Source organism: Lagenorhynchus albirostris, chromosome 19, assembly GCF_949774975.1.
Source record: "Lagenorhynchus albirostris chromosome 19, mLagAlb1.1, whole genome shotgun sequence".
NCBI lineage: Eukaryota > Metazoa > Chordata > Mammalia > Artiodactyla > Delphinidae > Lagenorhynchus > Lagenorhynchus albirostris.
Genome location: NC_083113.1, coordinates 3422193 through 3439641, shown reverse-complemented (window position 1 = coordinate 3439641; position 17449 = coordinate 3422193). Strand labels below are relative to the sequence as shown.

At 45.0% G+C, this 17449-nt stretch overlaps 1 non-coding gene across 1 annotated transcript; it reads right to left on the bottom strand.

Moving 5' to 3' along the window:
- Positions 1 to 2293: 2293 nt before the first annotated feature.
- TRNAE-CUC (transfer RNA glutamic acid (anticodon CUC)) lies at positions 2294 to 2366 on the bottom strand. The gene has a single exon. It is a non-coding gene; the product is annotated as a tRNA-Glu (tRNA).
- Positions 2367 to 17449: the final 15083 nt, after the last annotated feature.

The following is a 17449-nucleotide window of genomic DNA, read 5'->3' as shown; positions in this document are numbered from 1 at the left end:
TGGTGTAGACAGAGAGCAAAGGAGACTTCTAGAATTCAGAATTGACCCTTGGAGAAGGAAAAAATTGTCTATTTTACTTGTAGCACCCACCCAACCAAACATTCATTCATCGAAATATCCATCCATCCGTCTACCCATCCATCCATCCATCCATCCATTATCCATCCATCATCCATCCACTCATCAGTCCTTACACTCACCCACCCATTAATCCATCCTTCAATCTATCCAACCATTCATTTATGCATTATTCTAGCCATCATCCATCCATCCAACGATTAATCCATCCATCGATCTCTCCAACCATTTGTTCATTTAATTATCCATCCATCCATCAATCCATCATCCATCCATCCAACCATCATCCATCCATCCATCCATCCAACCATCACCCATCCATCCATCCAACCATCACCCATCCATCCATCCATCCAACCATCATTCATCCATCCATCCAACCATCAATCATCCATGCATCCAACAGAGGAAATACATCTCTAAGAAAAAAAATGTGAGCCCTTAATGATAAATTTAGCTACGTGTTTATTCACTAAATGTAAGCCAGAAGGCACTGCATGACTCCTCCCAGCTCCCCATCTGAATCCACCCCCATCCGCTTTCTTCCTCACTCACTCCCATCACACACCCTGGCTTCCCTGCTGTTCATCAAGCATGAGAAACATGCCCCATCTTCCAATGTTTCCAGGTGCCATTCTCTCTGCCCAGAACAGTTGTTTCTCTAACGATCCAAAGGTTTGTGCCCTCCCTTCATTCAGGTCTGCTCAAATACTTCCACCTCCAGGAAGACCTCCTTGATCAGCTAAAAGATCCCCTTCCTTCACTCTCCATCTCCTCACCCTGTTTACCCTTTATAGAACTTACCATCATCTGGTATTTAAGTTACATTTATTGACTGTTATTCTCACATACATGAAAGATTCTTAACGGGGTGGGGGGGGGGAATCTGTCTTGGTTTCTACTTCATGCATCAGATTTCACTCAGCGCTGACCCATAGTGGGACCTCAATAAATACTTGCATAGTAAACACATAATTTGGGGGATGAAGGAAGGAATGAATGGTCTACCAGCAGTCAGAAACTGGGCCTTATGTCTCACCGTTTCATTTTCCAGATCTAGAATAAAGCATGTAAAACAGGCAGTAGCTCCGTGAATACACATAGGTGTGTATATCTAATTTCTCAGTTCACATGCAATACGAATATGTACTAAATAAATGAATGGTGAAAACATAAACTGCTGTGTCACGGCTGCTCAGAACAGATTCAAAACTTCACTCGGAGTCGGTGGAGGCTCCGGCAGACGCTTTTTTTTTCCTTCTTTTTTTCTCTTTCTGTGAAGATGGTACCACTGACGCATTTCAACCCGCGCAAAATGTGCAGACGTGCTGCTGACGTGGAGGCTGCGCAGTGAGCCTAGCCCTCCCAGGTGGTGCGAGTCTGATGCGCGCCCCTCTGCTCCACTCCCAGAGCAGAAGCCCCCACGTCTGTGGTGACGCAGGTGGGCTCAGGCAGTTGCCATGGAAACCATAGCCACAGTGTGGAGGGAGGATGCGGGACTGTAGAAGGGGCCCTGAATGTCTCTGCCTCTGCAGGGAGTGTGTGTGCGCAGAATCCAAATCCCAGCCTGGTACACAGTAGGCCCTCAAGGCAGGTCGGCAAGGCCAGTGTCTGTGCCCCCAGAAATCCCAGGGATTCCATCCATCATCCCGGAATCTATTCTTTTTTGGCTCCGTTTCTGGCAAGAATTAATATCCCAAGTCTTTGGGTCTAGGAATGGTGGCATGCGTTTAGTCCTTTCCCTCACGAATTCTGTACAAGCAACTGAAGTAGGGTCCAGCATTAGCCCCCGGGAAGCAGCACGGACCGCGCCGGAGCGGCCCCACCACAGGACCGCGGTGACAAAGGGCTCTTCTGCCGCCCCCCCCCACTCCGGCTGACTGAGGAGGGACCCCAGGCCCAGGGGGTGGGGCACAGGCAGCTGAGCTCTTCAGGAACCGGGGAAACAGTCAGAGAGGACCTGAGCGGGGCTGTTCCAGGCAGAGGGAACAGCCAGTGCGAAGCAGAGCCAGCTTCCTCTTTGTAAGATCACAGAGAGACCAGACTGAGGGAGGGAGGGGAGGGCAGGCGGCTGAAGACCCTGCAACCAGGCCCACATCGGGGGTCCGTGTGCTGGGGGTTTAATGCTCTGAGGTCACCATCATGAAATTCCTTTTTGTTTGTTTGTTTTGTTTTTGTTTGTGTGTTTTTGGCCACATGGCTTGTGGGGTCTTAGTTCCCTGACCAGGGATTGAACCCAGGCCCACAGCGGTGAGAGCACAGAGTCCTAACCACTGGACCACCAGGGAATTCCTCTTCTTTTTCTCTTGAGGAAATTGTTAATTTGATCTTTGAAGTTGAGTTTTGGAAGTGAAGTCCCACAGGACAGGGATCTGTGTCCGGGGCTGGGAGTCCTGCCCTCCACTTAGTCCTGCATCCCTGGGGCAGGTTCTGGGCAGTTCAGAAACCCTCCCCTCCGGGAACCCTTGCTGCCCTCTGGCCCCTGAAGGAGGGGGGTTCAGGGCACAAGCCTGGGGAGGGTTAGGGTCAGGCGGGCCCCAGCCCCTGTGAGGGTCTGCGCTCGCCCCCCAGCAACCCCATGTGGCCGAGGGAGCGTGACACTGAATGGCAAACAAAAAACACCATTGACAGGTTGAGGGAAAGACTGCGGAAGAAAGGAAAGAGGCTTTTCCTGCTTTTTTGAACCAGAGGCCTGCATTTTCCTTTTGCCCTGGACCCTGCAAGTTATGCAGCCGGTCCTGGCTGGAGGGGTCAGCCCAGGCCAGGTGGCCGATACCCCGTGTGGGCTGTGCGAGGGGAGAGCATTTAATTGTGGGAATGATCACGTACACGGGGGAAGATGCTATTTAATATGTTGTATTCGCTTTCAAGGGGAAAGGAGCCATTGAGGGAAGGGAAGGAGTAGACCATTAGGAGGAGGTGGCGGCTGGGCTGGGGGTGGCAGAGGGCAGGGCCAGCGGTGGACTCAGAGAGACGGAAGGCAGGGGTGGAAATGGTCAAGAAGAGACAGAGGGAGGGGCTTTCCTGCTGCATCTCCTGCTGCCTGAGGGGAAGCAGATGTGGAGTCTGACCTTGGCCCCAGGACCTCTGAGCCCCCTCCCCAAGGCAGCAGTCCCCCTGGAGTGAGCCCTGGTCCTGCACCCAAGGCCCAGCTGGGAGCCCCACCAGAGACACAGCCTCCCACCAGGGAAGAAGGTGGTTCCTGTTGCAACCACAAGCCTCGTTCAGAGATCCGGAGGCGCCCACCTCCTGACCGTGGTTGTGGTTTAAGTACCAGTGTCTGTGCAGCTGTGGGCTCACTCTTGGTGTTGTGCGCTCTGTGGGTTGGGAACAAATGTATAATGACATGTATCCATCGTGTGGCGTCATGCAGATTATTTTCACTGCCCTAAGACTCCTCTGTGCCCTGCTCCATTCATCCCACCCTCCTCCCCACCCCTGGCGACCACTGGTCTTTTTCCTGTCTCCATAGTTTTGCCTTTTCCGTGTCACGTAGTTGGAACCATACAGCAGGGAGCTTTTTCAGATTGACTTCTATCACGGAGTCATGTGCGTTTAAGCTTCCTCCATGTCATGTCGCGGTTTGGTGGTTCTTTTTTTTTTTTTTTAGTGCTGAATAATATTCCATACTCTGGACGTAAATGGATTTGGGGGTGAAGGTGTCTCCCCTGATAGTCCCTGGACTCTGGTCGGGGCACAGACCAGGCCCTTCCTGCACCCTATCTCATCCTGGCACACAGGAGGGGCCCCGTCAGTGTTTCTGACGGAATTCAAGGAGGAATGCTGGTGTTCAGAGGAGACTGGCGATTCTATCCACATCTGCAGAGGCCCCGTGTTCCCTGCTGCAGAGAGACGCGGCCTGTGTCGCATTACGTGCACAAAATACCATATGAACCCCCGATGCCCAGACTGCGCAGGGGGTGGGTGGGGGACCTCGCTCTCCCCAGCCAGGCTGGTCTAACGTCTATCCCTCTGCCCCATCCTCCCTGGGAGACCACGGTGTTGCCATGGAAACTGCAGCTGGATGGGAAAGGCTGGAGGGGGGTGGGGCAGGGAGATCCCAGGGGCTTAAAATCAGGGCCCAGCACATAGTAGGCCCTTCATATGCAGACTTAACGACTGTGCCTCCAAAAATGACCCTAAGGAATCTCTACCAGACAACGTCATCCAAACTGAGAGAATATGCCTCTGTTTGGGGACAGAAATTTGTAAGGTCTTATATGCTCATCCCAGAAGCATCCTTATTTCTAGTTATCACAAGAATTCTGTAGGTACAAGTTGGACTGCAGCTAAACACACATACATTTGTTTGTTTGTTTGTTTGTTTGTTTGTAGCAGGATCGAGCTAGGAATCTCTCTCGTGGGTTTTGTAGGCGTATCTGTAGGAATCCTCAGAGCATCCTTCCCGGTGTTATTATTCTCATTTGCTAATGAGTGAACTGTGGCCCAGAGAGTTTAGGACATATTGGGACTAGACAGAGCCTGCCACAGGAATATGTTCGGGGGGACCATTTCAGGAACCAGGGACAGCAAGTGCAAAAGCCCAGGGCAGATGAACTGTTCTCTTCAGAGAGCAGGACAAAGGTCAGTAATAAAGGAAAGAAGTGGGTTCGGGAATCAGGACGGGGTGGAGCGGGGTGGTCAGCAGGGCCCTCACTAGGTAACACAGTGGTTTTAGGAGCAATTGATTACATCTGAGTTATAGGTGTGAAACACCTCTTTGGCTACTTTGTGGAAAACAGACTGGAGGCCACAGTGGCCTCGGGAGTCCTTTTCCGTCCGACAGATGGGAAGGAAATGTATGGAGAGCTCCAAATGTGTTAACTACAACAGGACTCTCTTAGCAACCTTCCTCAACCCCTCTCCCCTCCCTCCCCGGCTCCAGCAGTCGTTTCCATGGCAACAGTCTGAGCCCACCTCCTTCCCACCAGCAGGGGGAGTCCCTGTAGGGTGGGGGGGGGGGTAGACAAGGCAGAGGCATGGATGTCGTAACAGTCCAGCTGCAGAGACCAAGGCCTGGGGGAGCTCAGGTAGCATCCCCCACCCCACCCACGTGATCTTTGCACACAGTGAAATGCATTTGGGGATGAAATCTTTGCAGTGGGGCAGAAAGGTGGTTCTAGAAATCACACATCTCCCACAAGGACCAGTAACATAAGCAGATCTCTTCCCAGCATGAATTCATTCATTCGTTTACTCATTAATCCAACAAATATTGCCTGAGCCTCTGCTGTGCACCCGGCCCTGTTCCCAGGTGGGGAAAACAACAGTGTACAATAAACAGAGATGAGGTCCTGCCCGTCTGGAGACAGGGTGTGAAGGATGAGGCATTCATTCTTCACGGGCTTTAGTCATTGATTGATCCTCCACAAGTTTGCCGAGTGGCTACGTTGTGGTGAGTACTGCCTGCGGTAGAGAGGGAAACCAACAGACAGATCCCTGACAAAGGCTCTCTCTTTGGCCAAACTCTGGCCAGGCTCTTCTGACCCTCTGACTTTTCAACCAGGTCTCAACTTCTGGACTTCTGCATCTCTTTCTGCATTGTTCAATTTGAGCAAGAATCTTGCTTCAATTCGTTTAGCTATAATCTCCCACCCTGCGTGTCTGGTGGCCCTCAATATCTGATCAGGTTTCTCACCACCCCCACCCCGTCATCCCCTGGGAGACGCCTGATCACCCTGCCCTGGCTTCAGCAAGAACTGGGAGATGCCCGTCAAAGGGCACAAACTTCCAGTTAGAAGATGAAGAAGTTCTGGGGGTCTAATGTACAACATCGTGGCTAGAGTTAACAGTATCATATTATATACTTGAAAGAGACTAGATCTTAAACGCTCTCACCACCAAAAAGAAATGAGCAGAGTTCCTCATCAATATCATGTAACAATCTAAACGGGAAAATAATTTGAAAAAGAATACATACATGTATACGTATAACTCAATCACTTTGCCGTACACCTGAAACTGTCACAACATCATTAATCAACTATACTCCAATATAAAATTAAAAGTTTTAAAAAAGTAGGAAAAAAAAGAAACGAGCATTATGTGATGGCATGGAGGTGCTAGCTAATGCTAAGGTGGGAATCACATTGCAATATATTAATGTATCCAATCAACACTTATACACCTTAAGCTATGGGTCAATTACATCTCAATAAAGCTGGGGAGGGGAGAAATCCCACAAGGTCAGTTTAGCCAGAATCTCCCCTTCCCCCTGAGGTTTAATAACTTTCCATCCACTGATACCCACCCCACTCTGCTCCTTGGCTATAAATCCCCACTTTTCCTTGTATTCAGAGTTGAACCCAATCTCCCCACCACCACCACCAGTGTAGTGGTCCCTGCACCTATCTCTATGGTCCTGAATAAAGTCTGCCTTACTGTGTTTTAACAAGTGGCATAATAATTTTTTTTTACATAAAACAGATAAATAATAAGAACGTACCGTGTAGCGCAGGGAACTCTACTCAATACTCTGCAATGGCCTATATGGGAAAAAAATCTAAAAAAGGGTGGATATATGTATGTGTATAACTGATTCACTTTGCTGATTCACCTGAAACTAACACAACATTGTAAATCAACTATACTTCAATAAAAATAATTTTAAAAATATAAAATAAAATAATTTTTTTACAGCCCCTTTCTTTACGGACCTTATGGTCATGGGAGACATATAATAAAATACATTTCTGTTTTGGGAGGATGCTAAGGGCTGTGGAGAGTAAAAAGGCTAGGTCAGGGGTGGGGTTGGAGGTGGTGGTATTTTGTCGTGGACGTGAATGAAGGGCTTGGCAAACCGCAGGAATAGGTGAGAGGTGAGCACTTAGTGCTTCAGCTGTGTGGGCAGGGGACAACAAGGAAGGGAGGCCAGACCGCTGTGGGGAGAGGGAACCGGAGAGGGAGATGAAGCCTGAGAATTACCACTGCCAGACTGTGCAGAGCCCTCTGGCTCTGGTAAGAGCCTCGGGTTTTGTTAATTCATCGTTAATAAATTGCTAGTGTTAAACACACTGCATCTTGGCTGTAGTACCAAAGCTGATGAAAATATGTTACCCTATTGTGGATTAGCCTGTCATGGGACACATGGGCCAATGCAAAGTATTGAATAGCCAAGGCTGAGGAAAGTTCTGGTCCCAAATATCCAGATATTTGAACCTTGAATCTTAATGTGAGAGTGGAAAATATAAAATCCAAACAAATTCAAAACAAACAAAGAAAAAAACAAAAACAAAAAGCGATGTTCTGAATAAGTTTTCCATACTATTGTTATTGAGTAGTTGATGGTGCTTACTTTTTATAGCTATTTAACTGTAGGATAAAATGCAAAAAATAAATAAATAAATTGCTAGTGTTGATAACGTTGAAAGCATAGGGGAGGGAAAAAATCTCTTTTCAATGAGTCTCGGTTACTCTGGCAGGGACCCTGTGAGTGAAAGGCAATTACCAAAGCAGGTGGACGAGAGCAAAACCAACAGAAACGTATTAACACGTGAGTTGTGCGTGTGACACACGGGAGCACCCAGAGATGATTGACTCAAAGCGTGGGTCAGAATCTGGGGTCTATATACCTAACTTAGTGGGGGAGGGGCGTGGGAGAAAGGACGTTAGCTTTCTGATGTATCTTTCGGAAGATACATGGACCCCCTTTGGGGAACAGATGGGAGGAAGAATATGGGTGAATTGTCTGGACGTCTGTCGGGATGTGGTTTCTGCTCCACGTCTCCCAGAAGAAGGAGTTGCCCCCGGAAGGGGATTAATGACACTTGAGGCTCTGCTTTTAGGCAGGTAAGGGATTTCAGGAACCCAAATGCCTTCAGCTCGGAATAATTCGTGTGCCAAAGTGCCGTCTTTTGGGTGGCGTATCCTGGTGCCCTTGAACAGGCACTTGATGGAGCACCTGCTGGGTGCCAGGCTCAGTGCTTGACGCCCAAGTTACGCCAGGGAACAGGGTCTCTACTTCCCGGCTTCTGGATTGTTGGGAGAGACAGGCGTTCCTCAGGAGCTCGCACAAGTGTGCGCTTCCAGAACAAAAATGTATTTTTCCAGCACCTGCTACCTGCCAAGGAACGTGCCCGCCGGGGACAGAGGTTACCAAAGTGATGTCGACGCGGGTGAGACGGCGGCCGCGTGGATTGGGCGGCAGTGACCATAGAGAAGGACAGAGGCGGGGAGGTCTGGGGACCTATTTTATTTTATTTATTTTTTTATTGGAGTGTAGTTGCTTTACAATGTTGTATCCGCTTCTGCTGTACAGCAAAGTGAATCAGCTATACATATACATACATCCCCTCTTTTTTGGATTTCCTTTCCATTTAGGTCACCACAGAGTACTGAGTAGAGTTCCCTGTGCTCTACAGTAGGTTCTCATTAGTTATCTATTTTATAAATAGTATCAGTAGTGTGTATATGTCAATCCCAATCTCCCAGTTCATCGCCCCCCTTCCCCACCTTGGTGTCCATACGTTTTTATTTCTATGTCTGTGTCTCTACTTCTGCTTTGCAGATAGATTCATCTGCACCGTTTTTCTAGGTTCCGCATATATGCGTGAATATACGACGTTTGTTTTTCTCTCTCTGACCTACTTCACTCTGTATGACAGTCTCTAGGTCCATCCACGTCTCTGCAGATGGCACAATGGGGACTTATTTTAGATGGTGGTACCATTTTCTGAGATGAGGGGGTTCGTTTTGGTCGTGGCTGAGCCGGGCTCTGCGAGTGTCTGCCTCTCTGAGACCTGGGGAGGGGATGGGGTGGCCTCTGGGCCCCTTCTCCCACTGTCTTGTGAGTATGGGGGACTGCCATGCAGTCCTGTGCTAATTACCAAGAGTTTGTACTCACTTCACAGGTGGGGGGCACAAGACTGCCCTCTCTTTAGACATCAGCCAAATGTTTTGGGAGTTCCCAGGCCACCCCCACACTTCTGGCTACCAATTCGGGGATCCTCAATTCCTGCAATCACTCCAAGTTCTATACTTCACTAGAAAGGCTCACAGAACTCAGGAAAGCACTATGCTCACAACGTGATATTATTATAAAGGATACAGACCAGCAGCCTCCAAAGGAAGGGAGGCAAAGGGCGTGACACGAAGCTTCTTGGTCCTCAGGGTGCCTCACCTTCCTGCCCATCCGTGTGTGTCACCAGGGAGGCTCATCCGGGCCTCGGTGTCCAGAGTTTTTATTAGGATTTCATTATGCAGCCATAGTTGATTTAATCATTTGTCCTATGATTGAATTCAGTATCCTGCTCCTCTCTCTCCTCCCCAGAGGTTAGGCTGATGGTCTTTCAGCCGCACAACATTCTTTTTTTTTTAAAATTTATTTAATTTATTTATTTTTGGCTGCCCTGGGGCTTCATTGCTGTGCATGGGCTTCCTCTAGTTGTGGTGAGTGGGGGCTACCCTTCGTTGCAGTGTGCAGGCTTCTCATTGCAGTGGCTTCTCTTGTTGCGGAGCATGGGCTCTAGGAGCATGGGCTTCCATAGTTGAAGCACATGGACTCAGTAGTTGTGGCTCACAGGTTTGGTTGCTCCACAGCATGTGATGAGATCTTCCCAAACCAGGGCTCGAACCTGTGTCCCCTGCCTTGGCAGGCGGATTCTTAACCACTGTGTCACCAGGGAAGTCCCCGCACGACATTCTTAATCACTAGGCTTACAGCCCTACAGATATGGGGTGTGTGTGTGTGTGTGTGTGTGTGTGTGTGTGTGTGTGTGTAAATGTTCAAAGATACGCAGTATAAGATCACACTGTAAGAAAACACATTCTTCACGTTGCTCTAGACCGTGCTTCTCAGCTGGGAATGAACGTTGTCCTCAGAAGGCGTCTGGCAGCATTTTTTTAATCACAAGTCGGGGATAGGGGATTAATGAGTAGAGGCTAAGGACGCTGTTCAACATCCTGCAATGCACAGGACGGCCCCTGCAAGAGTTATCCAGCCCCAACTGCCCATTATACTGAGGTTGAGGGACCCTGAACCAGACTGAATGGGGTGTATTATACAATTCAGTTGAGCGACTACTATGGTATAATAAAAAATATATTGAGTCTTTATATTTGGTCTATAAATCTTTATCTCCAGCTCCTGACAGAGCTTGGCATTTCCTGAGTGATGGGAATGTCTGTTATGCTGATGAAGTGACTACTGGTGGGACTCCTAGATCAATTCAGATGGGGGCTGGTCACCAGAAAGACCAAACATATGATTAGAGGGTTTGAACGTTCAGCCCAATCTCCCAATCTCCAACCTCCAGGGATAGTGGGGCCGGAAATGTGAGCTCAATGACATGGCCAATGATTTCATCACACATGTCGATGTAAAGAAACCTTGATATTAAAAACTCTGAACAACAAGGCTCAGGGAGCTTCCTGGTTGGTGAAAATATTGATGTACTGAGAGGGTGGTGGAATCCCTGATTCCACAAGGATAGAAGCTCTTGTTCTTACAAACTTCCCCTATATACCTGTTCATCTGGCTGTTCATTGTTATCCTTTATAATAAAATGGTCATCATAAGTACAGCAAAAAAATAAAAAATAATAATAATAAAATAAAATTCAGTTGAACGTATAGCTTTTTAACACTGACTCTGCTTCATGCCCCTGGCAGGCACCCAGGACAAGACACCCACACATAGGAAGATACACATGAGGGACCTTCAGCTTAGACAATAAGAAAAAGTGAGAAGAATAAGGTCCAGGGATATGAACTTCCAAGCAGTTGATGTCTACTTAAGACATGTGCATGACTTACAAGTGGGTGTCTCCTGACCACTGGATGTTTTGTGTGGATTATTAGAAAAGTGTCTGCTTCTTTCTTTCTTTCTTTCTTTCTTTGGCTGTGTCAGGTCTTAGTTGAGGCACGCAGGGTCTTTCGTTGTGGTGTGTGGGCTTCTCTCCAGTTGTGGCGCATGGGCTCAGTTGCCTTGTGGCATGTGGGATCTTAGTTCCCTGACCAGGGATCAAACCCACGTCGTGTTCACTGGAAGGCAGATTCTTTTTTTTTTTAATTTTTCAACTTTATTTTATTTATTTTTTTATACATGAGGTTCTTGTTAGTCATCAATTTTATACACATCAGTGTATACATGTCAATCCCAATCGCCCAATTCATCACACCACCATCCCCAACCCCCTGTGGCTTTCCCCCTTTGGTGTTCATACGTTTGTTCTCTACATCTGTGTCTCAACTTCTGCCCTGCAAACCGGTTCCTCTGTACCATTTTTCTAGGTTCCGCATACATGCATTAATATACAATATTTGTTTTTCTCTTTCTGACTTACTTCACTCTGTATGACAGTCTCTAGATCCATCCACGTCTCAGCAAGTGACTAAATTTCGTTCCTTTTTATGGCTGAGTAATATTCCATTGTATACATGTACCACAACTTCTTTATCCATTCGTCTGTCAATGGGCATTTAGGTTGCTTCCATGACCTGGCTATTGTAAATAGTGCTGCAATGAACATTGGGGTGCATGTGTCTTTTTGAATTATGGTTTTCTCTGGGTATATGCCCAGTAGTGGGATTGCTGGATCATATGGTAATTCTATTTTTAGTTTTTTAAGGAACCTCCATACTGTTCTCCATAGTGGCTGTATCAATTTACATTCCCACCAACAGTGCAAGAGGGTTCCCTTTTCTCCACACCCTCTCCAGCGTTTGTTGTTTGTAGATTTTCTGATGATGGCCATTCTAACTGGTGTGAGGTGATACCTCATTGTAGTTTTGATTTGCATTTCTCTAATAATTAGTGATGTTGAGCAGCTTTTCATGGCTTCTTGGCCATCTGTATGTCTTCTTTGGAGAAATGGCTATTTAGGTCTTCTGACCATTTTTGGATTGAGTTGTTTGTTTCTTTAATATTGAGCTGCATGTGCTGTTTATATATTTTGGAGATTAATCCTTTGTCCATTGATTCATTTGCAAATATTTTCTCCCATTCTGAGGGCTGTCTTTTCGTCTTGTTTATGGTTTCCTTTGCTGTGCAAAAGCTTTTAAGTTTCATTAGGTCCCATTTGTTTATTTTTGGTTTTATTTCCATTACTCTAGGAGGTGGATCAAAAAAGATCTTGCTGTGATTTATGTCAAAGAGTGTTCTTCCTATGTTTTCCTCTAAGAGTTTTATAGTGTCCAGTCTTACATTTAGGTCTCGAATACATTTTGAGTTTATTTTTGTGTGTGGTTTTAGGGATTGTTCTAATTTCATTCTTTTACATGTAGCTGTCCATTTTTCCCAGCACCACTTATTGAAGAGACTGTCTTTTCTCCATTGTATATCCTTGCCTCCTTAGTCATAGATTAGTTGACCATAGGTGCATAGATTTATCTCTGGGCTTTCTATCTTACTCCATTGATCTATGTTTCTGTTTTTGTGCCAGTACCATATTGTCTTGATGACTGTAGCTTTGTAGTATAATCTGAAGTCAGGGAGTCTGATTCCTCCAGCTCCGTTTTTTTCTCTCAATACTGCTTTGGCTGTTAGGGGTCTTTTGTGTCTCCATACAAATTTTAAGATTTTTTGTTCTAGTTCTGTAAAAAATGCCATTGGTAATTTGATAGGAGTTGCATTGAACCTGTAGATTGTTTTGGGTAGTATAGTCATTTTCACAATATTGATTCTTCCAATCCAAGAACATGGTATATCGCTCCATCTGTTTGTATCATCTTTAATTTCTTTCATCACTGTCTTATAATTTTCTGCATACAGGTCTTTTGTCTCCTTAGGTAGGTTTATTCCTAGATATTTTATTCTTTTTGTTGCAATGGTAAATGGGAGTGTTTTCTTAATTTCACTTTCAGATTTTTCATCATTAGTGTATAGGAATGCCAGAGATTTCTGTGCATTAATTTTGTATCCTGCAACTTTACCAAATTCATTGATTAGCTCTAGTAGTTTTCTGGTGGCATCTTTAGGATTCTCTATTTATAGAATCATGTCATCTGCAAGCAGTGACAGTTTTACTTCTTCTTTTCCAATTTGTATTCCTTTTATTTATTTTTCATCTCTGGTTGCCGTGGCTAGGAATTCCAAAGCTATGTTGAATAATAGCGGTGAGAGTGGGCATCCTTGTCTTGTTCCTGATCTTAGAGGGAATGCTTTCAGTTTTTCACCATTGAGAATGATGTTTGCTGTGGGTTTGTCATATATGGCCTTTATTATGTTGAGGTAGGTTCCTCTATGCCCACTTTCTGGAGAATTTTATCATAAATTGGTGTTGAATTTTGTCAAAAGCTTTTTCTGCATCTATTGAGATGATCATATGGTTTTTTTTTTGTTTGGGTTTTTTTTTTTTTTTTTTGGTTTTTTTCGCGGTACGCAGGCCTCTCACCGCTGTGGACTCTCCCACCGCGGAGCACAGGCTCCGGATGCGCAGGCCCAGTGGCCATGGCCACGGGCCCAGCCGCTCCGTGGCACGCGGGATCCTCCCAGACCAGGGCACGAACTCGCGTCCCCCTCATTGGCAGGCAGACTCCCAACCACTGCTCCACCAGGGAAGCCCCATTCATGTGGTTTTTATTCTTCAATTTGTTAATATGGTGTATCACATTGATTGATTTGCATATATTGAAGAATCCTTGCATCCCTGGGATAAATCCCACTTGATCATGGTGTATGATCCTTTTAATGTGTTGTTGGATTCTGTTTGCTAGTATTTTGTTGAGGATTTTTGCATCTATATTAATCAGTGATATTGGTCTGTAATTTTCTTTTTTTGTAGTCTCTTTGTCCGGTTTTGGTATCAGGGTAATGGTGGCCTCATAGAATGAGTTTGGGAGTGTTCCTTCCTCTGCAATTTTTTGGAAGAGTTTGAGAAGGTTGGGTGTTAGCTCTTCTGTAAATGTTTGATAGAATTCATCTGTGAAGCCATCTGGTCCTGGACTTTTGTTTGTTGGAAGATTTTTAATCACAGTTTCAATTTCATTACTTGTGATTGGTCTGTTCATATTTTCTATTTCTTCTTGGTTCAGTCTTGGAAGTTTATACCTTTCTAAGAATTTGTCCATTTCTTCCAGGTTGTCCAGTTTTTTGGCATACAGTTGCTTGTAGTAGTCTCTTAGGATGCTTTGTATTTCTGTGGTGTCTGTTGTAAATTTCCCTTTTTCATTTCTAATTTTATTGATTTGAGTCCTCTCCCTCTTTTTCTTCATGAGTCTGGCTAATGGTTTATCAGTTTTGTTTATCTTCTCAAAGAACCACCTTTTAGTTTTATTGATCTTTGCTATTGTTTTCTTTGTTTCTATTTCATTTATTTCTGCTCTGATCTTTATGATTTTTTTCCTTCTGCTAACTTTGGGTTTTGTTTGTTCTTCTTTCTCTAGTTTCTTTAGGTGTAAGGTTAGATTGTTTATTTGAGATTTTTCTTGTTTCTTGAGGTAGGCTTGTATAGCTATAAAGTTCCCTCTTAGAACTGCTTTTGCTGCATCCCATAGGTTTTGGATTGTCGTGTTTTCATTGTCATTTGTCTCTAGGTATTTTTTGATTTCCTCTTTGATTTCTTCAGTGATCTCTTGGTTATTCAGTAACGTATTGTCTAGCCTCCATGTGTTTGTGGGGTTTTTTTGTTTGTTTGTTTGTTTGTTTGTGTTTTTTACATTTTTTTTCTCTGTAACTGATTTCTAATCTCATAGCATTGTGGTCAGAAATGATGCTTGATATGATTTCAATTTTCTTAAATTTACTGAGGCTTAATTTGTGACCCAAGATGTGATCTATCCTGGAGAATGTTCCATGCGCACTTGAGAAGAAAGTGTAATCTGCTGTTTTTGGATGGAATGTCCTATAAATATCAGTTAAATCTATCTGGTCTATTGTGTCATTTAAAGCTTCTGTTTCCTTATTAATTTTCTGTTTGGATGATCTGTCCATTGGTGTAAGTGAGTTGTTAAAGTCCCCCACTATTATTGTGTTACTGTCGATTTCCTCTTTTACAGCTGTTAGCAGTTGCCTTATGTATTGAGGCGCTCCTATGTTGGGTGCATATATATTTATAATTGTTATATCTTCTTCTTGGATTGATCCCTTGATCATTATGTAGTGTCCTTCCTTGTCTCTTGTAACATTCTTTATTTTAAAGTCTATTTTATCTGATATGAGTATTGCTACTCCATCTTTCTTTTGATTTCCATTTTCATGGACTATGTTTTTCCATCCCCTCACTTTCAGTCTGTATGTGTCCCTAGGTCTGAAGTGGGTGTCTTGTAGACAGCATATGTATGGGTCATGTTTTTGTATCCATTCAGCAAGCCTGTGTCTTTTGGTTGGAGCATTTAATCCATTCACATTGTTTTGTTTTTTTGTGGTACGCGGGCCTCTCACTGCTGTGGCCTCTCCCGTCGCGGAGCACAGGCTCCAGACGCGCAGGCCCAGCGGCCATGGCCCACGGGTCCAGCTGCTCCGCAGCATGTGGGATCCTCCCGGACTGGGGCACGAACCTGTGTCCCCCATATCGGCAGGCGGACCCCCAACCACTGCACCACCAGGGAAGCCCTCCATTCACGTTTAATGTAATTATCGATATGTATGTACATATGACCATTTTCTTAATTGTTTTGGGTTTGTTTTTGTAGGTCCTTTTCTTCTCTTGTGTTTCCCACTTAGAGAAGCTCCTTTAGCATTTGTTGTAGAGCTTGTTTGGTGGTGCTGAATTCTCTTAGCTTTTGCTTGTCTGTAAAGCTTTTGATTTCTCCATCGAATCTGAATGAGATCCTTGCTAGGTAGAGTAATCTTAGTTGTAGGTTCTTCCCTTTCATCGCTTTAAGTATATCATGCCACTCTCTCTGGCTTGTAGAGTTTCTGCTGAGAAATCAGCTGTTAACCTTATGGGAGTTCCCTTGTATGTTATTTGTCATTTTTCCCTTGCTACTTTCAATAATTTTTCTTTGTCTTTAATTTTTGCCAATTTGATTACTATGTGTCTTGGTGTGTTTCTCCTTGGGTTTATCCTGCCTGGGAGTCGCTGCACCTCCTGGACTTGGGTGGCTATTTCCTTTCCCATGTTAGGGAAGTTTTTGACTATAATCCCTTCAAATATTTTCTCTGGTCCTTTCTCTCTCTCTTCTCCTTCTGGGACCCCTATAATGCGAATGTTGTTGCGTTTAATGTTGTCCCAGAGGTCTCTTAGGCTGTCTTCATTTCCTTTCATTCTTTTTTCTTTCTTCTGTTCTGCAGCAGTGAATTCCACCATTCTGTCTTCCAGGTCACTTATCCGTTCTTCTGCCTCAGTTATTCTGCTATTGATTCCTTCTAGTGTATTTTTCATTTCAGTTATTGTATTGTTCATCTCTGTTTGTTTGTTCTTTAATTCCTCTAGGCCTTTTTTAAACATTTCTTGCATCTTCTCGATCTTTGCCTCCATTCTTTTTCCGAGGTCCTGCATCATGTTCACTGTCATTATTCTGAATTCTTTTTCGGGAAGGTTGCCTATCTCCACTTCATTTAGTTGTTTTTCTGGGGTTTTATCTTGTTCCTTCATCTGGTACATAGCCCTCTGCCTTTTCACCTTGTCTATCTTTCTGTGAATGTGGTTTTTGTTCCACAGGCTGCAGGATTGTAGTTCTTCTTGCTTCTGCTGTCTGCCCTCTGGTGGATGAGACTGTCTAAGAGGGTTGTGTAAGTTTCCTGATGGGAGAGACTGGTGGTGGGTAGATGGAATGCAGATTCTTAACCACTGGACCACCAGGGAAGTCCCTGCTTCTTTTTTTTTTTTTTTTAACATCTTTATTGGAGTATAATTGCTTTACAATGATGTGTTAGTTTCTGCTTTATAACCAAGTGAATCAGCTATACATAAACATATATCCCCATATCTCCTCCCTCTTGCGTCTCCCTCCCACCCTCCCTATCCCACCCCTCTAGGTGGTCACAGAGCACCGAGCTGATCTCCCTGTGCCATGTGGCTGCTTCCCACTAGCTATCTATTTTACATTTGGTAGTGTATATATGTCCATGCCACTCTCCCACTTTGTACCAGCTTACCCTTACCCCTCCCCATGTCCTCAAGTCCATTCTCTTCAGCTGTGTCTTTATTCCTGTCCTGCCCCTAGGGTTCTCATGAACGTTTTTTTTAGATTCCATATATATATGTTAGCATATGGTATTTGTTTTTCTCTTTCTGACTTCACTCTGTATGACACACTCTAGGTCCACCCACCTCACTTTAATTAGATGGAAATGTATATAATAGATGGCTTGGCATCAAGTTCATGAATCCCAAGGACATTCCAAGGTGGGCTGTTGACCTGAGGTTTCCTCTGGACCCCAAGCCTTGTGTTGACTCTCCAGTGCCTTCTACTCAGGAACCAGGTGATCCCTGTTGGAAATGTCACTCTGGCTGCTCCCTTATTTCCATTCCTCCCTCAACCACCGTTA